The sequence below is a fragment of the Aptenodytes forsteri genome, unplaced genomic scaffold (genome assembly GCF_000699145.1).
Source record: "Aptenodytes forsteri isolate BGI_AS27 unplaced genomic scaffold, ASM69914v1 Scaffold304, whole genome shotgun sequence".
Taxonomy (NCBI): Eukaryota; Metazoa; Chordata; class Aves; order Sphenisciformes; family Spheniscidae; genus Aptenodytes; species Aptenodytes forsteri.
The window spans coordinates 388041-394040 of NW_008794886.1; the positions used below are offsets into that span (position 1 = coordinate 388041).

The 6000-nt window shown below is 49.3% G+C and overlaps 1 protein-coding gene across 1 annotated transcript in view; it reads left to right on the top strand.

Annotated features, from left to right (window-relative positions):
- The window catches only part of SHANK3 (SH3 and multiple ankyrin repeat domains 3), a 309446-nt gene that overhangs the window by 45991 nt on the left and 257455 nt on the right, over positions 1-6000 (top strand). The window lies entirely within an intron of this gene.

Below are 6000 nucleotides of genomic sequence, written 5' to 3' on the forward strand. Positions count from 1 at the left end.
CATGGGAGCGATGTGGACCTTGCATTCTCCTACTGCTCCCTGTCACTCGCTGGCCATGTACAATGCAAACGTCAGTTCTGACACTGCTCACCACAGTTGGTGCTTGCCTTTGGCTAGAAGCCAGGCATGGGCACCAGTTCTGATCTAGAAGGATGTCCCATTTGCTCCCTGCTGAGTGTGGGAGGGGTGGGATGCTGCTGCAGGCTTGGGGCTCCTCTTCGACTTGGTGCACAGACAGCAGAAGTGCTGCTGAAGAGCCTTCATGGCCGAGGGTCCCTTTGGTGACCGCTGGGGTCAGGCTTTGCTTTCGGAAGCCCTCTATTAGTGGACAGGCGAGAGCAACCACAGCCATGGCTGATGTAAAGCAGTGTCTGCTCAGAAAGGGCTAATGAGAAACTCTTGATACCATGAGGCCAGAGCAGGGGTTTGAAGAGTGGGTACTACGTCTGGGTTATAGCTGTGTTCACTAATGCTCGAGAAATGGATTTGAGCCTTGAAGAACCAATCTGCAGATGGTAGCTATTTACTCCATAGCAGAAACAGCTCTGAGGCCCTTTGAGTCAACCTAAAGAATTTGGGGAAAAAGAAACATGTTAGTGAATAAAAAATAATGAAAATAAATGTAAAATAGTTACTAGAGGGGAAAAAATTGAACCACTCGGGTACCTACTAGGATTCTTAATTAATAGTTTAACTCAGGAAAAGTTGCAGGATGTTTTCTAAACAGCTCAATGGAGGCCTTTGCTAAATGTGCAACTTCAGTACAAAATGCAGCGATATTAGATGACCTAACAGTATGATGGATGATAATATGGAAAACAGTATAGTGCCTTGGTCAAAATCAATGATGGCACCTCAGAGTGCTGCATACCAGGCTGGGCACTACCAGTCAGCAAGAACAGTGTGAGTTAAAGGGTTTTGGAGATGCAGTGAAAATGATCAGGAATAAGAAAAAAAAAAATCTCTGCTTTGAAGAGAGATTTAGAAGAGCAGGATTGTTACCTTAGAAACGAGATGAATAGGAGGAAATAAGTTAAAAAATATTGAAAATACTGAATGGCTTATCAGAGGGAAATAAGGAACCTCTGCCTGTTTCATGGCACAAGGAGAAAGGAGCATGCAATGAAATTAATGGCAAGCACACTCAAAAGCAGTACGAAACAGTGGTTTTTCTCCACCCTGCAGTTAGCTCAGGAATTCACTGCCTTGGGACTTGCTGAAGCCAGAAGCACAGTATGATTATAAAAGCATTAGGAGTTTGGTGTGAGTAAAGAAAATACCGTGAAGTTTTATAATCAATAAGCTTTTGGAAATATTCTCAAAATTACTTGGAGCACCTGATGGCAAGGCAGGAGGAGGGCAGTTGGGGAAGAGTCAAGCCTTACCCAGCTGGGCAGTTCCCGGTGGGGGGAGAGCGGGAGCACGGCTGGGCATGGAGGTGCCATGGGATTTGGGGTCTGTGTGGGCAGCAGCACGAGGTGGGGCTTGCAAATGTGGATCTCTAGTGCTGCTGGAAGAGCCAGTGGCCAGCAGCTGGTGTGCTGTGCCACCGGCTCTGACCTGGGTAGCTGCTGGCCCCGTCTGCTGGCCCCACGTCGGCCCATTTGCTCCCTGCTGAGTGCAGGGGGGTGGGATGCTGCTGCAGACTTGGGGGTCCTCTTCAACTTGGTGCACAGACCTCTGAAATACCTGCTGAGTGTTTGTGCCTGGGTTGACCGACTCTGGGCTGAAGCCAGTGGGAAGGCTGTTCACCGTGCCGTCCGTCGCAGCTCAGCAAGTGCCTGGAAAGGGCAGAGGAAGGCAGCTGCCTCTTCATCCTGCTGCCAAGCACTGCTAGAGTGAGCATCTGCCCCATTTTCTTCTGTCTCCTGCTTGTGCAAACTTTTAAAGGGTTGCTGGAGATGACTTAATTATTCGTAGCCGTATGCATTTTATAAAATGTGTATAAAAGTGCATTTTACTCCATTATTTTCAGGTACTTTTATATTTTTGCAGAGATAGGAGGATTATGAAATTCATTGCACTGAGTTTGGGGCAAGTGAAAGTCACATGCATGCAACCTGCCTGTTCAGTGGCTGGTACACGCTGGCAAGTTCAGAGCTGTCAGGATTGTACAGAGGTGGTCTTAGTGATGTGAGAAAAACGGAGGCGGTAAGTCAGAGCGGAGGAAAAGCAAAGGCTGTTGATCAGGCAGCGGGATTTGAGCCCGATAGCCACTGTCCCTTGTCACCTCCCATCACTTGTGTGGTGGGCAGGGGTTGGCTACCCTGGGCTGTGAGCAGGGCAGCATAAAAGGGACGTTCTGGTGTAGGGCTGGCCGTCACCATGTGGTGCCCGTTGGAGAGCAGTGCTGCGTGGGCACGAGTGGCTGGAAATTCCTGGAGGAGCAGAGAGGGGCCAGAGGGCCTCCTGCCTGCCGCCTCCCTGTCCCGGCTGCGGGGGCTCCCGGTGATGCCTGGGGAGGGTGTCAGCTCTGCTGGCCTTTCCCACAGCTGCCCCTGCATTGCTGCCACAGCTCTGCCACGTGCACCCTTCCCATGGCTGCCCCTGCATTGCTGCCATGGCTCTGCCATGTGCGCCCTTCCCACAGCTGCCCCTGCATTGCCGCCACCCTGCGATGGCTGGGGGTGCTGGGTGGGTGCTGCTCTTCAAGTTGCATGGGCTGATATTCTTTTAAATTACACAGTATGCACGCACTGTCGCTGTTTAGTATGAAGCTGTGTGATAATAAGTGCTTAGAGCAGCTAATTAATAGTGGTATTTTGACCCAGTATTTCTTTCACTTGTTTGGCCTTATTGCTGTCCCGGTTGGTTCCTGGTGTGTTTGTGTTGGTTTGACAGAGCTTTTATTTACTCTGGGGCTGGGGAAGAGCGGTGCAGTGATCCCTATCTCATCTGAATACGCAGTTCCCAGGGTTGTTTTATTTTCAAACAAGAAAGCCTTTGCTTTGTGGTGACAAGGCATCAATAAACATGCGGAGTCCTCTCACATCTTCCATGAAAAGTCTTGCAGAAAAATTGATTCTGGGTCAGATTTTTATTAGAGTAAATATCAAGAAAATTTAGCGTCTGCAATGTCGCCCCAAAATTCTTTATTCTGAGGACAAAAACTCCCAGCAAAATTCTGATTGTTTTGCAAATATATTCAGGATGACAAAGAGGATTTAAATGAAAACTAGTTTAGCGTTAGCATTTCATTTTTTCCAGAAATGATGTGCAGAAGCACCCCGCGTGCCTGTGGGCTGGCTGGTGGTAGCCTCAGCACTGGCGTTCAGCTGTACCAACAGCAGCAGCAGTTATTTGTCTTTGTTGCTCTCATGACTTCAACCACGACACTGGTTCTGGTGGGTGAGTCTTCCCGTGGTCTGTGGCTCTCTGACCTCCATGGAGGCTGAGCAGTGGTCCTGGCTGGCCAGGGGAGGCTGAGCGTGGGAGCACAGGTCTGACCCTGGAGCAGGGGTGGGTGGGTGCGAGCCTGGGGTCAACCATCCCCACGGAGAGTGATGGACCGTGGCCAGGAGCCTCTCTTGAGTGGGACAGGCAGGGCTGCAAGGAGCCTGGAGCGAAGGACCTGGGTGATGCCTGAGGTTAATCCACCCCAGCGTGGCTTGGATGAGCATCGCATGGCGTGTCCCCAAATACCTTTTGGTGGGTCGGCTGCATTTGTGCTAATAACCTGCTCCTGGGAGTGAGCCCTGGGGGAGGCTGTTGCTGATGCAGTTGGCTCTGAACCCCCCCAGTTGTGTTGTGGATCATCGGGGGTCCAGGGAGGACCAGTGGGAAGGGTCTAACCCACAGAACGCCAACTGTGCTCATCCTGCCTGTTCTTGGGAAACCCCGGTGACAGATGTGCCCTGGCATTTTCCTCACTCCTGCCTCCCTCTGTCCTCACCACTAGGAAGTTTTCTAATGTCTGATTTGAATATTTCTTCCTCTAGTTATGCCACATTTACTCTGCATAGGTATGGTGAAGAGCTCACTCACTTCCCCCTCACAGCAGTCTTGCGCACGCTGAAGACTGCTTGCCATGTTTTCCTTGGTGTCGTCTCTTCTGTTGGCTGTTAGCCCCCATTGCCGTGCACTTCCCAAAGGTCCATTTTCTCCAAGCTCCTGCCATGGCTCCTCCCCAGGCTCCTGCCATCCCACTCCTTCCTGGCAGTGCAATGCCTGGAGCAGGCACACAGCAGCAGAGTAGTGCGGCAGCAGAATTGCGTTGCATGTTTTTCAGGCTGTAGTTTTGATAGCTCATCATATTGCGTTTTATGAAACGGTGTGATGTGTGACTCATATTCAGCGTGTGGTAGCCTCCACGTTTTTTCCCCCTCAAAACCCACTACATAACCAGTGTTTCCCTATCTGAATCCTTGTGCAGTTGATGATTCCTGCGTAGATTTAGTACCTTCAGTTTATCAGGATCCATTTAAACCCTAATCCTGTTCTTTGGAGTATTTTGCAGCCTTTGTACTGCCTGTAGATTTGGCAAGGGTCTTCTCCAATCCATCGTTCGTTTTACTAAAGGAGACACTGACCCAGGTCAGCCCCTGGGTACCTCCACCCTTTGATGGGGAGGCATCGGAGGGTTGTTCTCCTGCCCTGCGGTTGGGTGGTCTCGGGACAGCTGTGGAGCTGTGAGGAGCCCAGCGAAGGCCAAGGTGTGCAGCTGTTGCTCGGCAGCCAGCTCCTCTCACTGTCTGTCCTTGACAAATCCCTTCTGACTGTTACCGCATTGCTTCTTTCTAGGCAAGTACAAGCACTTTGGCTTGTTATTTGTTCCAATGTTTTTTTCCAAGACGTGAAGTGATGGTATTTCTTTAGCTTTTCTTTTTCCCCCTTTTTGGCCATTTGCTATTTTCCACTCTTTTGGACACACTCTATATAACATGAGCCTTCAAAGATGACCTTCGGTGTTCTCAGATTGCTTCAATCTGTTCTTAAGCTTCCTACCAGATGTGTAGTCAGGCACATTCAAATATTCTTAATTAATTCCTGCTTCTGGTTTCCAGGTAGGATCTTAACTCTCTGCCTCTGAAATCTTGCAGTTGATCTCTGATCTAAAGACAAACAAGTATGAAGCACATTGGTCTTTTCAGTTTCATCCATTGAAAGCTTTCCCTTTCTGCAGTTAGCCAAAAGAGCACCAACAATTACCAGCAGTTCCTGGGATCTTTTTCTTGCTGTCAATGTATTTCCAGAATGAATACCTGCTTCTCTCCATGGTGGCATTTCCTCTCATGCTTGTGCTGTCCAGATGTTTGCTTCTGTTGGCTTGTGCTTTTCCTTTACATCTGTCCATGGCAATCACTCCTGTTTTCCAGTTTATGTAGTGTGTTTGAAGTCAATGATTGTCTTATGATTTAGCTGGTTTCTTGCTTCACTGCTTATGCATCCTCCATGTTGGGATAGGTCTGAAGTCTGTTTTCCTTCGCCTTTGCCATCATGGGATCATGTAATAGTTTGGGTTAAAAGGGACTTCTGGAGGCCATCTGTCCCACCCTGAGCGGACCTTTCATGAAACCTTGCCTCCAGTATTCAAGAACGTATAGAGGCTGGACTCAAAATGCATTGCTCATATTTTGCTGGTCTTTCTCGCTTTCTTCCTAAGAAGTGCTGAACAGTTATCATTTCATGATCGTTCCTGCCAACATTACCTCTGCCTTCATATTTTCAGCCACTTGGAATCAAAGTGCTAAAAGAGCTTCTATGGCTGTTTTCTGCACCCTCTTATGGGTAAGGATGAGGGGGAAGGCCAACAAGGCAGATATCCTGCTGGGAGTCTGTTATAGACCACCCAACCAGGATGAAGGGGTGGATGAAGCGTTCTACAAGCGGCTGGCAGAAGTCTCACAATCGCTAGCCCTTGTTCTCGTGGGGGACTTCAACTTCCCGGACATCTGCTGGAAATACAACACGGCAGAGAGGAAGCAGTCTAGGAGGTTCCTGGAGTGTGTGGAAGACAACTTCCTGACACAGCTGGTAAGTGAGCCCACCAGGGGAGGTGCC